The sequence below is a fragment of the Silene latifolia genome, chromosome Y (assembly GCF_048544455.1).
Source record: "Silene latifolia isolate original U9 population chromosome Y, ASM4854445v1, whole genome shotgun sequence".
Classification (NCBI taxonomy): Eukaryota; Viridiplantae; Streptophyta; class Magnoliopsida; order Caryophyllales; family Caryophyllaceae; genus Silene; species Silene latifolia.
In genome coordinates this window covers 76599689-76618609 of record NC_133538.1, presented here as the reverse complement: position 1 = coordinate 76618609, position 18921 = coordinate 76599689, and positions in this window count along the sequence as shown.

The window sequence follows — 18921 nt, the reverse complement described above, 5'->3', positions numbered from 1 at the left end:
TTTTCTATAAAGCAATTTAGCAACCGACTTCAGTCGCTAAATCTGAAAGTCGGTCGCTAAATAAGATTCCTTTTTTAAAAAAATCAATTGCCAAATTAGCGACTGATTTCAGTCGCTAATTCTGATATCAGTCGCCAATTTGGCGACTACCCGGATCAGTCGCTAAAAATCTGTCGCCTGCTTTAATTTTTCTTGTAGTGTTCAAAGGATTGATCATTCTTGAATATATGGATTAATCTGATCCGTAAACAAATTGCTTTCATTACTTTAACAGGATATAGATCTTGAAGGAGAGGCCGAGAAGAAAATTATATTTTAGTAAAGTTGAATATTTTTTGCTGTCAGTCCAAATAGATTCAACGGAGAACAGACGGAACATAGCCTTAAGTCCGTAAGTGTAACTTTTCATAGTTTAGGTCCTTAATTGGAAAAAAATTGATAGTTTAGGTCTTAACTTAGTGTTAACTCTTATTTTTTGTGTAACTTTAGTCCGATGAATGTAAGTGTAGTCCTTTTCAGTGTAAATTTATTGTCCACAACCACTTCACCATTATCCTTCTCACCCGACAACCCCACCGCCACTGACCCACAAGCCACCCTTCCCTCTCTGTCCATATTTTGTAATTTTAAGTCCCTTGCAAAGTTTTTTACTTCTATCATTTTTCCAATTCAGCTATCAGTTATCTTGATTGGCTCATTGCCTTGCTATTCCCCCATATGCAGTAAATGTTTCAAATTAAGATTCATTTTAGCCGAACACGGATCATTTATGACTAAGACTTTGTTGTTCTTGTTGTTGTTAGTTAACTTATAACTCATAATATAGGTGCATCTGATATTTTATTCACCAATTTTTTTTCTTGTGTGCACTTGTGATGAAGAAAGAAAGGATGACATCTTGTGATAGTAAAAAGATACTAAGAACTGAGACCTCGGATGTATTTCAAAGTTGTCGGAGCTTATCACCCTTCACATCTTATCTTATCTTCCTTTAGAAGATTCTATTAGGGTGCAAAGTTGAAAAGTTTAGGATTCTAAGTACCTAAGAGGGGGAGGGGGTGAATTAGGTACTGTAGATACCCAGTATCTACTGAGACTCCAACAAACACCCGATGATTATTGGACTACAACATACTTTGGAATCGCGGCGTTTGATCAACAATTTGTGTACAACTTTACGTCGAAAAACTTAAAACAATTTCGAAAATAAAATATTTCAAAACTTTTCAAAAGTACCTGGAGTGTTTAATGCATGACAACGGGGTCGCAATGACACTAAATAGAGTCAAAACCGACATCGGACCAAAAACCGACTCAAAATTCAAATCCCGACTCCAACAACGAGTCAAACCGAGTCAAACACAAAAAACAAACCATTCAAATGCTTCCATGTTATGATTTCCCGGGATCATGAATGGTCAAGTACCAAACAAGTGCATAAAAATCCTAGGATAGAATAAATCATGATTGCATTTGTGTGAAAGCGACAAGACACCTCGAAGACGTGCGACGTGGCTCGCGCCTCTTATAGGCAGCCCAAGTGGCCATGTCGCTCAAAACTCACACAACCACTCATTCTCCTATAAATACTCCTCAAATTCCACCATTTGAGAAGTTACGCGAGTGTCCGCGCCATAACAACTCCCTTAAACTTCTATACTTGACTTCCGAAGTCACAAAATCGACACATGTTTACGACCTACCGATCGTAAACACAAGCCTTACACATTTTGTTTGGTACCGTCGCCGTGCATTCGACCGACCCATTCGACCAACTTAATTCATCAATCAACATCTCTTAATTAACATATTTTCAAAACAAAATCCTTTTTAAGGCACTCTTTTAAACTTCTTTAATCGTGAGCAGTCGCTACGAGAAAACCGTCTCTAAAGTCGTCTACGTCGCAAACATCAAAACACGTAAGTTTGAGGGTGTAAATATCTTATTTATTTCATGTATTTACTGATTTTATGAGTTTATATGCATGAACAATGCATAACACGATTCAAATATAGGTTAGACGAGCCAAAACCGAGTTTTGGCCCGAGACAGAAGCCCTTTGCTATGCAAAGAGGCTCGCGCCTCTTGTGGGTTCTCGGGTCACACTCATCCGTGTTTGTTCTCGTCTTTCCTCTTTATGTCATTTCTTATTTACAATCAATTTTTACCATTTCAAATGTTTCAAATCGTTTTTATGACAAACTTTTTAGCCTTAAATTATAATCACCCTTGGTTCCATATACCATGACAGTTTAATCCGTGACTCGGTGATGCTAATCGGTTTATTACGTTTTAAAGGAATTTCTTTTCTTTTGTTTACCATTTTAATTCATTTTATGATAAACATATTTTGACCATTTCAAAAATCATCCTTGATTCTTTATACCATGACGGTTTATTCCGTGACTCGATGATATTATTGGTTAATTACATTTTAATTGGTATTTTAACACCCTTTTCTTTTATTTACCATTTTTTTCTCATTTGTTTACATTTGTAAATATATTAGCCATAATTCATAATCATCCTTGGTCCTTTATACCATGCCGGTTTAATCCGAGTACGATGACAAACTTGAGTAATTACAAAGAAATGAACTTAACGTATTTAGTTCAAATCAAACATTTTACATTTTTATTTGTAAACTATGCTTTTCAAACTTGCAAATCCGACAACGAATATTACTAAGATAATAGTAATTATTCCGAGTCATGCAAACAACATTTGCAAATCATTCATCAGAAATACGATTTCAAATAACCTTTATAGCAACCTTTTAAAATGGTTTTGAACAAGCTTTTTACAACTAGTAGACGCCTCTTGGTTCAGCTCATGGCTCGCGCCCCAAGAGGCCGTCTGTTTTCATATTTCAAAAACCCGGGCAGAGCCCCTTCCCTCGCCAATAGGCTCGCGTCTTAATAGGGCTGCATTGCACTGTTCTGTCTCTTAGCATTTGTCTAGGACATTCCCGATCACGGTTAATCCAAATATATGACGCATCAGATTGACATGCTTACGGTTTTACACTTTGTCATTTGACACCCTATTTCAAATAATGGATCGTGTTAAGCATGATAACCCGAATTTGGTAAATGGATGTTTAATTTCCGTTTTCACATGCAAATCAATCTAAATCCAACTCGACATCATTTTCTTGATATTTGGATAAACAAGCCGACTTAGCAAATTCTCACATGTTAGGTTAAAACTTTTGGATGTGCATTCATGCATTTACACCGTTTTATCAACTTTTGCACTTAAACAACCACGATCGATCCATAGAGGCCGCTAACGCGGGCGGGATTGGGTGTCAGATTTAAGGGCTTCCCAATACGTACCCTCACCCCTTACTCAGAACCTTTGGATAGTGGATGGCCTTATCCAGGGCGTACGATAGTCATTTTAGGCTTAGAATGCTAAAAGGGAGACGAGTCCTTATATTTAGTACTTATGTCAAACACCGCTTTTTGCCTTGGTTGACCTAGGTATAAAGTGGATTCGAACGGGTTCCAAGCATCCCACAAATGCTTGGTGGCGATTCCGAACATCTCTAATCGTTTTGAGACCTTTACCGAGACGAAATCGACCGATCTAAAGCGATCCGGTCGAAAGCATTTTTACGTCACCGAGCGTGGCTTTCTATACTGCTGCATGTCCACAGACTTGCTTGGCGTGTAGGTGGCCCGTGACCGAATATTGGTATGTGGCCCAAATCCACAGACCGGCCTATGGCCCATGTCCACAGATTGGCGACTCCGTTGGGGATAACTAGGACACTTGTGTCTTTGTGATCCCTAGATGGTGAGACTCGAACGAGGTCTTGGTTAGAATGCATTAATTGAAATTATGGTCATGGTCGGGTTCCTTGTCCGGGCTCATAACCTAACCCTTTTCGGCCAATTGGCTCGTCTCGTCGGCGTGAGTTTTCTCATCCCCGCGTTTTGAATCCCGATTGAGTCAAGCATACCATTGACGATACACATTTCTGTTTCGTCAAAGAGCTTTTATTACCTTTGAGCACGAGGCTAGGGCTCCCTTCTTACACATTTTGTTTGGATTGGTATCCCTCTCGCAAATCGGGGTTTGATTGCTTGGTGTGTAACCCACCCTTTTCAGCCAAAACCCGTGTCAGCATTATGCATACAATAATGAAATTGTAAGTGCTTATGTGCTATATGATCATAAGTCCTTCCGTGTCATTTCAAACTTTCAAAAAAACCTTTTTGCGCCGTTATAATGGCCATTTCAAACCTCGGTCCTTCGCCGAACGTTGCTTTTCAACACGCCTTTCAAGGCTGTCATAATGACGATTTTCAAACCCGGTTTTTACAACCATTTCAACACGCCTTTCTAGGCCATCGTATGTTAGACATCTATATCTCATTAGTAAACATATTCATATATGTGATGATATAATTTAGTCATAAAAGTATATGTTGATCTTATGCATGCAAACAATAATAATAATAAGGAAGAAATCATCATCTTACATTGAAGATTTCGGATTATTTGGGCACAAGTGAGTTCTCCTACTCACTTGTTCTTGAGCTTCCTAAAATGGATGAACAAGGATTCAAGTAGAGAATCCCTCCCAAGGAATAATACCCAAGGTAACAACCTAATAAAATTAATATTATTATTACTAGAACAATATAAATTTGGAATAAAATTGACCAAAATATTATTTTGTTCTCTTAATATTTCGGGTAAGAGAAAGGGAGAAAGAGGAAGAATTTATCTCTCTAAAACTCTTATTTTAGATGATGTGATGAATGAATAATACACTAATATTTTTAGTAGTGTATATTAGGTAAAAATAGAAGAAAAACCCATGGTTTTCCTTCACCAAAACCGGGTAGGAGGGGGAGTATTGATGCCCAATGCATGAGCAAGGTGCTCTTCACAATAACCACTAGGTATTCATGGCGAGGTTTAGGTAAATGATTATGCTTACCACTCACATAATTAACATAATATTTTCCTAATACTCCCCATTATTTCGGTTACTATAGATAAAATGGACTCCATTTCATCTTTGTCAATTTGTCACATGTCACGTGTCATTAAAATTGTTATGTATTTTTAATATACTAAAAATCAAGGCATTAATAAAAATACGTCATATACAAAATCGACTTAGTAATTCATAATTACTTGTACCAAAATAATTGACCAATTATAAATAACAACATCTTGTATTTATAATAATTTATTCATTCAAATGTAATTGTTTCCTTAAACAATAATTTCATCTAAGCAATAAAACAATTCGATTGCTTAGACCGTATCTTATTTAATCAAATTATAATGAGATACGTAAATATTACTTCCAAAATCGTCCGTCAATTTTAAGTAAATTTAATCAACCCGTATAGTCATACGATCAATTAAATGATCAATTAAGAGTGTTACCCTTTAGGTATGACCTAAGGGGATCAACTGATCACCACCGTCGCACGATAGTAATGTCAAACTCTAGTCTGCCAATCATTACTGATATGTGTGGACCAGCTGACAGTAAAATATTACTTCCCAATTGTATTCTTTAGAATGAGATTTAAACATGTGATCATCATGATCAACAGTTGTGATCGCATTATTGTCGGAGGACACATATTCCAACAATCTCCCACTTGTCCTCGACAAGTGTGCGTCACCAATTCTCTTGTCCTATTACTATCTCCCACTCAATGCAAGGTGTCTTTCAGGTCGTACTTGCAAGTGATCATATCGAGAGTGGTTTCCTCGATCTGGAGAATAACTGCTTGACCGTATTTATCTACCATAGATATCTTCCGAGCGTGGCCACGCATTTCCAGTTCATTACTCCTCGAGTGGCCCTGAGATATTGTTATAACCCTGACTAGGGGTGGACAATTCCTATCGCACTCATTCCCTTCGACTAGCCACAGCCATCATAACCCAAAATATGCCCATTTGACCCCATTTACGAAGGTCGTAGTAACACAAATCAAAGTTAATCTGAAACTGTGCCATCTTAGGCGAATAGTCTTTAGTCAAAAGAATCGAATCATTAGAATACTATTGTAGCTCTCGCCAGGACCAGGCTATATAAATTTGCCAGAACTCTATAAGCGGTCATAAGGCCCGACAACGTGTTCCTAACAGTCTGCCTATGTGATCGACTAGTCATTCTCATACGACTCCATGGCGCTTGAACTTGCTATCAATCGCATCACACTCTAGTCACTTCGAGACGTCACCTCATGTAAGTAACTATGGGCGAATACAATGCTAATCCGTGTTCACTTTAACGGGGTTCAATTGTCTCTACAACCCGTTTGGATGTAACAAAGTATAAGGTGAGTTAATAATAACTCAAACGACAAATGTCGACATCACATTCGGGTAGTAAATACCATATTACAACCTTGTGATGCATATCGTAAGTGTGTAAACACCAGACGATTGCAATGGAAGTTTAACATACCATGTGTCCATGTGTTCAAACTTCTTTTATCGCATTTTCCTTTACGTTCATGTTATCTCTCATAGCACGAACCTCACCAAGTACACATATAGGTTCCCAACCTCAGTTTGGGTTCTTTATCTTGAAAGAACTTCCCTGTCGATTATCACATAACCAATGAATTTGTGGTGAATGATATAACTTGCACTGATCAAGTACTCCACCCACTCACAATGCACTAGGTAAATGTTTTGTAGTGTCTTGTAACAATTTTCAAGATGATTAGCCTAGCACTTCTCACAAGTCCTAGCATATTAGGAACTATTAGTTTTGAGTAATTTCTTACTTCAACTAAGTACCTTTCCAAACTACTTATTTCTCCTTTTAGCTTGAAAAGCTTAGGATTTTCATAAATCCTTACATGTGTTCGAACTTTAATATGTGCAACCTCTTGACACATAATAGAGTGTTTTGTTCAATTACTGAAATACTCCTAGCTTCTTGATGGTTTCTCATGCTTGCTTTTCTTTTCCTTTGTCCTTGCTTGGTGGAGGGCCTATTTACAATAAAAAGGGGATACATTATCACAACTTTGTATCACAATACCATAGTTGAATTAGAAACATAAAAGAAAGGATAGTCATTTACCTACTGGAGTGATCTTTCCAGCTTTAATATCACCAAGGTATTTGGAACAATTTCTTTTCCAATGTCCAACACCATTACAATAATGGCATTTATCAAGAGGACCCTTCTTGATTTTGGAAGTGCAAGCTTCATAAGTCTTAGCTTTGGTGAAAGTGGGAGCTTGCTTTTTTCCCTTCTTCCCATTCTTCTTGAACTTCCCCTTGCTTTTGGTGCTTATGTTAAGCACATCCTTAGGTGGGTTAACATTTAACCCCATGTCTCTTTCGGATTGCACAAGTAACTTGTGCAATTCTTCAAGAGACACGTCCTTGTCTTGCATGTTAAAATTCACCCGGAATTGAACATACGCTTTGACTTTGGATAAGGAGTGTAGAATCCTATCTACAATGAGTTCCTTGGGGATTTCAACCTTTTGAATTTTCAAGGTCTCGACTAGCTCCATCAATTTGAGCACGTGAGGGCTAACCTTTTGGCCCTCTTTGAAGTCGAGATCAAAGAATGCCGCGGCCACCTCATATTGGACGATCCGCGGAGTTTGTGAAAACATTGTCACAAGCTTGGAATAAATTTCATTAGCGGTGCCCATCTTAAAGGCTCTCCTTTGGAGATCCGCCTCCATCGCACAGATCAACACATTTTTCATTGCGGCGGACTCCTTGTGGTAAGCCTCATATGCTTCCCTAGTAGCGGTGGTCGACCTAGTATTAGGTTCGGGTGGAGAGGCCTCGGTAAGGTAACGAAGCTTGTCGTCACCTTGGGCGGCTAATTTGAGTTGGGCATCCCAATCGGAGAAATTTGACCCATTCTTTTCAAGTTTACAACGATCCATGAAGGATCGGAGCCATGAAGTATTAGTGAGAGGTGTGGCGTTGGTGTTTGGAGTGGCCATTTGTTATGAGAAATAAGAGCGGTCTACAAAACAAAATATAGAAGGAATAAAACATATGTCGTTTTCAAAATAATAATACTCGTAAAAATTCAATTTAAATTTAAACAAGTTTTATTGCATTTATCTAGTGACCTCTACCCAACTTGATAAATGACTCCAAGACCCAAATGCATATCAACTTAGGGCACGGTGTGCCGAAATACCCTTTATTAACATAACTTGGTGGATTAACCTCTTAATCGATTCTACTTTTAGAAATCTTGGTCGATAAAATTACATTAATATTTATCTCTAACCCGAAACACATCCGGAAATCGTCGTGAATACTTTCGTTGAGTTCAACCCAAATTTCGAATAAATGTGTCCAAGATCCAAACTCATATCAACTTAGGGAACGGTGTGCCGAAATACCCCTTATTAATATAAATTTGGTGGATAGACATTTATCACCCACTTCCCCTACGTAACAAGGTTTGTACCCCGGTAGGGCTAAGTGCACTCCCTCGCGAAATAGGTTTTCATGGTTTCTACCTTTTGGTAACGCTATGTCTCAATTGATTATTTTAGCGAGCGGTCATGTCAATTTATTATCTATCACGTTTTAAGTGAACTAAAGCAGTGAACTACGATAATTCTAATTGACACGGTCGATAAAGACGATAAAAAGATGATGCATGTTTTAGTTGTGGCGATTTAGTGATGCATGCAACATATAAATAAAATGCAAAGCATAAAATAAATCCTAGTATGGCCTTCCTAAAATAGAAAATCTAATTGACTATTACATATTCGGAAACCAACTCCATTGGTCCCTTGAACTTCGGTTTTGGCACGCATCTCGAGGTAACACCGTCTTTATGTATCGCCTTCTTGAGTGACACCGTCTTCAAGGAACTCCAGAATAAATAAATTACATAACAAATTACATAATTTCCTATTATACATTTGTAATTAAAATAAAATAAATCTATTAAATTACAAAACGGTGATACGAGATCACAATAAATTACAACCGAATCGATATTTCTATACATTTCGGGTAATACCAATTAATAACTAAGGCCATACTAAGTAAAAATTACATAAAATAAAATTACATAAAATAAAATTATGACAATCATAAATAAAATGCAGCATTATAATATGTATGAACATGCCCAATTTTATGCTAAATCGCCTTTAAAGAGCCAATATCGTATATTAAACGGTTTTTACGGATTTGCGTGATTCAACCTTTTAAAATCACAATAAATTACATAAAATCATATTTATGCATAAGTTAATTACCCTAACCAACTTAGGACTCAAAATTAGTCTCCACTAACATATTGACATAATTAACTTATATTTCTTAAAATTGTTCATTAGTTGACTCAAAATCACAATAAAATGCTATAAACTTCAAATAAATCACAAAAATTTCAAATAAATTCAAAATTTGAAATTTAAACTCATGAACATTCTGGAAAAATACCATGACACTCATAATGTTCAAAAACATAGGTTAAAGATTTCAAAATTTATCGGGGAAAACAATGTTGCGGTTTATCGGATTTATCAAATATAATCATAAAAACATGATAAAAATTATATTTATCAACTTTTTATTTTTAGATCTGAAATAGGTAATAAAATGCAACATGTGACATTTTTTCTTAGTCATGAAGTATGTTTTAGCAATTATTCACTAATTAAAGTCACTATTTATGCTATTTTTCATCAAAAAATCATAAATCATGCATAAAGACTTCATAATAGCCTATTATTTTACACACATCTTGTAAAATTGTATATGACAATATAATGAATTTATATGACCAGATTCGAAATATTTCTCATATTAACCTATTTTTCATTTAAATTCGATTTTTATCATGAAAATTCCATATTTCGAGCATAAAAACTCCAAAAATTCTAAATATTTACAGGTCATATAAAAATAAAACATGTGATAAGATATCCAAAAACCACTGGAAAATTCAAAGTTTAGCTAATTTTAGTCCGAAAATGACATTTTAATCATAAAATCACATTTTTAAAGGCATTATTATATAGGATGAACAATAAAAATCCATAAATTAACCAAAATATCCTAAATATATTTTAGGATCAGAAACTTTAACATGCATAATTTATTTCGTAATATATCATAATAACACAAATTTATGAGTTTTATATGTTAATCGTATAACTCTGAAAAACCATAACCGATTTGCATGCAAACAACCTTAGGCTCATGATACCGCTTGTTAGACATCTATATCTCATTACTAAACATATTCATATATGTGATGATATAATTTAGTCATAAAATTATATGTTGATCTTATGCATGCAAACAATAATAATAATAAGAAAGAAATCATCATCTTACATTGAAGATTTCGGATTATTTGGGCACAAGTGAGTTCTCCTACTCTCTTGTTCTTGAGCTTCCTAAAAGGGATGAACAAGGATTCAAGTAGAGAATCCCTCCTAAGGAATAATACCCAAGGTAACAACCTAATAAAATTAATATTATTATTACTAGAACAATATTAATTTGGAATAAAATTGACCAAAATATTATTTTGTTCTCTTAATATTTCGGGTAAGAGAAAGGGAGAAAGAGGAAGAATTTATCTCTCTAAAACTCTTATTTTAGATGATGTGATGAATGAATAATACACTAATATTTTTAGTAGTGTATATTAGGTAAAAATAGAAGAAAAACCCATGGTTTTCCGTCACCAAAACCGGGTAGGAGGGAGAGTATTGATGCCCAATGCATGAGCAAAGTGCTCTTCACAATAACCACTAGGTATGCATGGCTAGGTTTAGGTATATGATTATGCTTACCACTCACATAATTAACATAATATTTTCCTAATACTCCCCATTATTTCGGTTATTATAGATAAAATGGACTCCATTTTATCTTTGTCAATTTGTCAATTTGTCACATGTCACATGTCATGTAAAATTGTTATGTATTTTTTAACATATTAAAAATCAACGCATTAATAAAAATACGTCATATACAAAATCGACTAAGTAATTCATAATTACTTTTACCAAAATAATTTACCAATTATAAATAACAACATCTTGTATTTATAATAATTTATTCATTCAAATGTAATTGTTTCCTTAAACAATAATTTCATCTAAGCAATAAAACAATTCATTTGCTTAGACCGTATCTTATTTAATCAAATTATAATGAGATACGTAAATATTACTTCCAAAATCGTCCGTCAATTTTAAGTAATTTAATCAACCCGTATCGTCATACGATCAATTAAATGATCAATTAAGAGTGTTACCCTTTAGGTATGACCTAAGGGGATCAACTGATCACCACCGTCGCACGATAATAATGTCAAACTCTAGTCAGCCAATCATTACCGATATGTGTGGACCAGTGTACAGTAAAATATTACTTCCCAATTGTATTCTTTAGAATGAGATTTAAACATGTGATCATCATGATCAACAGTTGTGATCGCATTATTGTCGAAGGACACATATTCCAACATTGTAATGACGATTTTCAAACCCGATTTTTTCAATCATTTCAACACGCCTTTCTAGGCCGTCGTAATGACGATTATCAATCCCGGTTTTTATATCCATTTCGACAAGCCTTCCTAGGCCGTCATAATGATTTTCAAACTCGGTTTTCTATAACCATTTCAAAAGACCTTTTTACGCCGTTATAATCGTTGCGTCTAGATACAGATTTTGACCCGTTTTGCGCCAACAATGTATCTTTTAAAACCCGAGAAAAGTACACACCCTTTTCTCGAGACACTTTCGAGATCCCGAGGACCATACACCGTCCCCGAGACCCTTTCAAACATTTCAAACCCGATTTTCAAAACATACATATTGAATTTCAAAAACCGTCTTGGGAAACAATACATTGTTTTCCGAGCCAACTCAAACTCAAAACCGTCTTTTGCACACATACTTAAGACAACCCTTCCCAACTGACCGACTTGCGGAGATCCCTATCTTCGGAAGCCGTCGATAAAGCGACAAACGAATCTTTTTGAAAATTTCTATTTTCGAAAACTTCAGTCACCATTCCAATTCCGCCTTGTGTCTATCGGGTCGAAGCAAACGCACTTATGGGTCTTTACTTATGAGTCGTCTCGCTAAGAGACTCGTCCAACGGCATCACGCCACTACGTTGGACGCGTGTCAAAAGTTTAGTCAACACCGTCACGTCATAAATCGAGTCAGCACCGAGGTACGACACACTGTCACCCTCGTCTGGATGAGTCTGATCTTTGTCCCGTCCTCTATGTTGTCTGCGTTCAGTCTTCGAATCGTGTCGGATTGAGTTGTAATGTGAGCCATTTTTCTGCCTCAGAACCATGGCCTCGTCTTCGACTTCATCCAACAACAACGACAACAGAGATGTCACAACTGCTCTGCTAGCCAGCCTGCTCACTGCTCTTAAGGTCACTCTGGAACGTGTCGAGACCCATATCGACACCCTGGAAAACAAGGAAACTGGAGAGCACTACACTCCGCCCTTGACTGAAACTGGGAAAAGACTCAAGCTCTTGGAAGAACAACTCCTAGCCAGGGGTAATAATATCCGTCTTGAGAACAACCAAAGGTTTGAGCCTGTTGCAGATCAACTACCTGACAACTTTACCCTAACCGATGTGCCCAAATTCAAGGGAGTGGAGGACCCACTTAATCATATTCGAGCCTTCAAAGACTACATGGCCATAAAAGGGGTTAAACATGAACTTTTCACCCGGATCTTTCCATCATCTTTGGAACCGATCCCTCGCCAATGGTACTACTCCGTTGACCCGAAGAACCTCACTACCTGGGATGAGGTCGCTGTTGAATTTGCTAAGCAATATGCCGACATTGTCGAAATCCAAGACAATACTCATACTCTTGAGGTCCTAACCCAAAATGACAAGGAGGGATTCACCGAGTTCCTAACCCGTTGGAGGAGGGTAAGCACTCAGTTGGTCAGCAAACCGAGTGAGTCAACCTTGGTGGAAATGTTTATCAACAATCTCCACCCATTATATTCCAACTTATTGAGGTACCAAAACATCAAGACGTTCCAGGATCTACAAATCCTTGGGAAACGCATTGAAGACGACCTCCGCAAGGGTGTTCTAGCCAAAACCACCGATAGAGGCTACCAGGGGTCCACATCAACCGGATCTCGCCCCTATGGTCAGACGAACAAGATTGATTAGTTCAACCTCCTTGAACCAACCGCCAAGAGAGCCGAGCGTCCCCAAAGAGTGTTCACCAATATAGGGTCAACTTATGCAAGCGCCCTGAAAAGGCTTATGGACCAAGGGAAGTTACAACCGATCGGACCCACCCCGGATCCGTCTGATGCTAAGAAATCCCGCACGGAACCCTAATGCCTCGTCGGTACCACCGAGGAAAGGGCATGACACGAAAACCTGCTTCAAGCTGAAACACATCATCCAAGACATGATCGAGAAAGGGGAATTGCCTTTGCCTCCACCGACTAAACCAAATAACAACACAAACCCTTTGGGAATCCATGCTATCTCCGCTGATTGATGACGAGGTTAATGCCTTGGAGAGGGATGCCTCGGACGGGGTATTTGTGTCCAGTGCTGCAACTATGCTTGCCATGTTCCAACAAGTTGAGGAAGCTATAGCCAGTCTCTCCGAAAGGATTACCCGACTTGACGATGCTTACCGCCGACCGATTTTCAATCCTCCAACGCCACACCTAAGGGACGGTCCCCCAGGCACCCAAAACTACCATCACGAGGATGGATTGCTCCCTCGACCATTCTGGCATGCGAATCAAGATAATCACCCTCACAATAATCACCCCCACAATAATAAACTCACAAAAATTTCCCTCACAAAAACTACCCTCTCAAAAATTTCCCTCACAAAAACTGCCCACCGAGGAATACCACTCAAAGTTACCCTCGATATCCCGAAGTCAATGGCATCTGGAGAGCTGATGTTGAAGATGTCTATATTGTCCCAGGGAAAATGAAACAGCCGAAAGAGATTGGTCATCTTACCTGGTCTGGACGCCTCTGTCAAAACCCAACAGTCGTTCGAACAACGAGCGACCAGGTTGTCCCGGACGCGGACACTCAACCAAAGGCTCCCGAGAGTTTGATCCTCAAACAGCTGTAGAAGGCAAAAGCCGAAATTTCAATTTGGCAACTGATTGCCACGTCCTTCGAGCATCGACAAGCTCTACTACAAGCCTTGGGAAAACTGGTCGTGCCCTCTACCTCCTCCCCGGAAGAAGAGGTGGCACACATAACAAGAGATGTCCCTGATCTGAGCAACCCGGTTATCTTCTCTGATGAAGACATCCCTATTTTCAGAGCCAGCCACAACCTGACCCTGTACATCACAGTACAATGCCTCGAAAAGAATGTGCCTATGGTCCCTGTGGATGACAGATCCACGGTGAATGTCATTCCCCTCAAAACGGCTCACAAACTGGGTGTCAAAGAAGTTGATTAGGTCCTAACCAATCAGGGAGTACGCGCTTATGATGGCACTCGTCGTAAGGTCGCATGGCTCATCACTCTGACTGTCACGACCGGATCACTGGAAAGGCAAACCACTTTTCAAGTAGTCGACATTGACGCCTCCTTCAATATGCTTCTGGGACGTCCCTGGATTCACGTCGTCAAAGCGGTTACTTCTACCCTTCATCAGAAAATAAGGGTCCCCTTCAGCGGGAAAACGATCACGATTCCTGCTTCCCCGATTAAAGCCGCCATGAAAAAGGGAATAGCCTCCCAGGCCATTGAGGAGGATGAGATGTGGGGATTTCAAGCTGTGAATGCCCTAAATGATGAACCAATACCCTTTGATTGTGACCCATTTGCCAACCTCACAGTCAACCGCATTCTGATGCGCCAGGGTTATTTCCCGGGTTTACCCCTCAATCCACTGAAGAGCGCCTTACCTCTCTTCAAACAGGCTAAGGTCCCCAACATCCCCTTTGGGCTGGGCTATGACCCTAACAGTGAGGATATCTAGGAGATGAACCTCCTAGTTCGAAAGCGCAAGAAGCACGGAGTTATCCTCCGTCCCTATCATTTGACCCTCAATGGATACTTTGTCCCTGAGGGAGAGTCCGAACTCTACCATGGCTTCTCTGAGCCTATCTATGACTCTGTGGCCAAAGTCAGACACCCGGGTATAGAAGTCTTCTAGGACTGCTACTTCATCCCCAACAACACCAAAGCTGCATCAACCGAGTCTAGGTCGTCCCCATGCCTCGACGGACAAGCTGTCACTCTCCTCTTCGGAGAAGATAACATCAAGCTACTCGCCTATGAGGACCTCATCAACATCGCCCTGAAGGACAACCAGTTTGACCCGACCGCCTTAATCTCCGATACTGACTCGGAGAAAGCTACATAAGGCTGGAGGAAGACCGTCAAGTAGACTGAACGGCAAGGCCGCATTCTCAAGATCACAACTGGAGAAGGCCATACGTTCAAAGAGAGAAGTAAAGAAGAATCCGAGTCTGAGTCAGAGTCAGAGTCTGTCATGGCTCCTAACACTCTTGATGTCCCAGTCAAGGTCCCATTCCCGCTGTTTTATCAGAAGCTTGTGGCTGCTTCAGAGGCTGAGTCTACTAGGGTCATCCGCACTCCCATGGAAGGTGACAACCTGGAGCCTGTTCCAGGGGCGACCTCCTCTGTTGTGTCACCTGTGACTGACCATGAGATGTCTATCCTCTCCGAGCTTTTCGCTCATGTCAACTTAATGAACGCTAAGTTTAGTTATGACTCGTCTCAATTTAACTACAATGCAATTTTGAATGACTATGAGGAATTTGACTTAAGTGACTACCCACCTCACTTAGACAAAGAACTTGACAAACGGGAAACCAGGACCCTCATCATTGAGGAGACTGAACCTATTAACGTATAGACCGACAACACCTCTCAAGAACTTAGGATAGGGACAACCCTTGACCCCTCGGAATGACAATAGTTCATTGACCTCCTCCACGAATACAAGGACGTATTCCCCTGGTCCTACAAAGATATGCCTGGGATTGACAGGGAAATCGCAGAGCACCGGATACCCATTAAACCCAGAGCTAAACCCGTGAAGCAAAAAACTGCGCCGGATGCGTCCTGAATGGGCCTTGAAAATCAAAGAAGAAGTGGATAAACAGTTCAAGGCCGGGTTCATCAAAGTGTCTGATTACTCTGACTGGGTGACCAACATTGTTCCTGTACCAAAGAAAGACGGGAGGATTCGAGTTTGCATCGACTTCAGGGATCTGAACAAGGCGAGTCAAAAGGACGACTTCCCCTTACCACATGTTGACATTCTGGTGGATAATACCGCTGAGCATGCTCTCCTATCATTCATGGACGGGTATTCTAGGTACAACCAGATCAAAATGGCTGAGGAAGACATGTACAAGACTGCATTCATTACATAGTGGGGTACATATTGCTATACGGTCATGCCCTTCGGCCTCATCAATGTCGGTGCTACCTATCAAAGAACCGCTACCACTCTCCTACATGATATGATGCACAAGGAGGAAGAGGTATATGTCGATGACATGATCGTCAAATCAAGAGAACGGGACGGCGATATCAGCGCCCTCCGGAAATTCATCGCTCGTCTGCGGAAGTATAACATGAGACTAAATCCTCAGAAATGTGCATTCGGGGTCACCTCTGGAAAACACCTGGGACACGTCCTCAGCAAGAGAGGCATTGAGATTGATCCAACCAAAATCAAAGTCCTTTAGCAAATGCCACGGCCTAAGAACGAGAAGGAGATTCGGGGATTTCTCGGTCAAGATCAATACATCAACCGCTTCATAGCCAAGCTCACCATGATTTGTGAACCAATCTTCATGAAGCTTCGTGCCTCCGATCACACCGATTGGGACGACGACTGTCAGAAGGCCTTCGACAGGATAAAGGAAATCCAATCCAAGCCTCATGTCATCATGCCATCTCAACAAGGGATTCTCTTATCCCTATACCTGACTGTCATAGACACAGCCATGGGAGCAATGCTAGCACAAACAGTCGACGGTAAAGAATGAGCCATCTACTACATCTGCAAAAAGTTCATCGATTATGAGACGAGGTACACCAACTGGAAAAGAAATGCCTTGCCCTAGTATGGTCAACAAAGAAGCTGCGACATTACATGGTCAGCTATACGGTCCACATCTATTCCAAGATGGACCCGGTCGAATACATCTTCGAGAAACCCGTACTAAACGGAAGGCTGTCTAGGTGGACACTCATGTTGTCCGAATTTGATCTCAATTTTGTACCCCTCATGGTTATAAAGGGTAGGGCAGTCACCGATTTCCTGGCAGAAAATCCCGTCAACGAGGATCCAGTGACCAACACATGGTCACTTGCTGACGAAGACATCCTTTGTGCCGACTCCGACGCATGGGACCTATACATCGATGGCGCATCTAATCTGAGAGGCTTCGGGGTAGGAATCCTTCTAATATTGCCAGAAGGAGAACATGTTCTGATCTCGGTCAAGCTAGACTTCGCCGTCACCAACAATGCCGCTGAATATGAAGCATGCCTCATCGGCCTACAACAGCCATAACACTTAGCATCAAAAGACTGAGGGTCCATGGCGATTCCTCACTCATCATCTATCAGTTGTCCGGATCTTGGAAGATCCGAAGTGACAACTTAGCTCCCTACGGAGCAAAAATCAATTAAGAGGTCGAGTTCTTCGACCAAGTCGACTACTTCCACTTACCACGAGAGGAAAATCAATTTGCTGATGCCCTGGCAAAACTTGTCGCGCTCGTCAATATACCTGACGACATGACGTCAATGCCCCTATGTGTCGAGAGAAGGAGCGAGCCAGCTCATATTTATGCCCTCAACAACGACGAGGAAAGCCATGTCGAACCCTGGTACCAAGCCATCCTCAACTACAAAACCAAAAATGAATTCCCTCCTAACTCTGACCCGAGAGGACAAAGAGCCATCCGTTTACTTGCATCACAATTCGTGATAAACCAAGATCAACTATACAAATGAACACCCTGGGGGATTCTCCTCCTTTGCATTGACCATCACAAAGCCAAAAAAGTCATGGGAGAGGTCCACGATGGAGAATGTGGCCCTCACATGAGCGCAATGATGCTTACCCGAAAAATCATGCAGTTAGGTTACTATTGGACCACCATGGAAGCCGATTGCCGCAACTACGTCAAACATTGCCATGACTGCCAAATCTTTGCCAACATATAACACATACCACCATCCTTTTTATACACCATGACATCACCGTGGCCTTTCTCAACCTGGGGCATCGACATCATCGGGAAAGTCAACCCGATAGGCACTAAGGGACATTGCATCGTACTCGTCGCCATCGACTATTTCACCAAATGGGTGGAAGCACAGTCATATGCAGTCTTGACCGCCAAACAAGTGGCCAAGTTCGTCCAAAACAACATCATCTGCCGATATGGGGTACCCCATGAAATCATCAGCGATCAAGGCTCTCACTTCTGGGCGGAAACTCAAGCCTTGCTGGACAAATACAAGATCAAACGACATCGATCATCCCCATACCGTCCCCAAATCAACGGAGAGGTGGAGGCAGCTAACAAAACTCTTGTCACCTTTATCAAGAAAATGCAAGACAACTACCGCGATTGACCAAGTAAGCTCCCATTCGCACTCTGGGGATATCGAACCTCCATCCGAACACCGACAGGCGCCACACCCTTCTACCTAGCGTACGGTATGGAGGCGGTTCAACCAGTAGAGTTAGAGGTCCCTTCTCTACGCATCCTACTGGAGAGTCAGGTCCGTGAGGCGGAATGGACCCGTCGAAGGTACGAACAACTCACTCTTCTAGACGAGCGATGGCTCAACGCCTTGCACAACGTCCAGCTATACCAACGACGTATACAACGGGCATTCAACAAGAAGGTTAAAC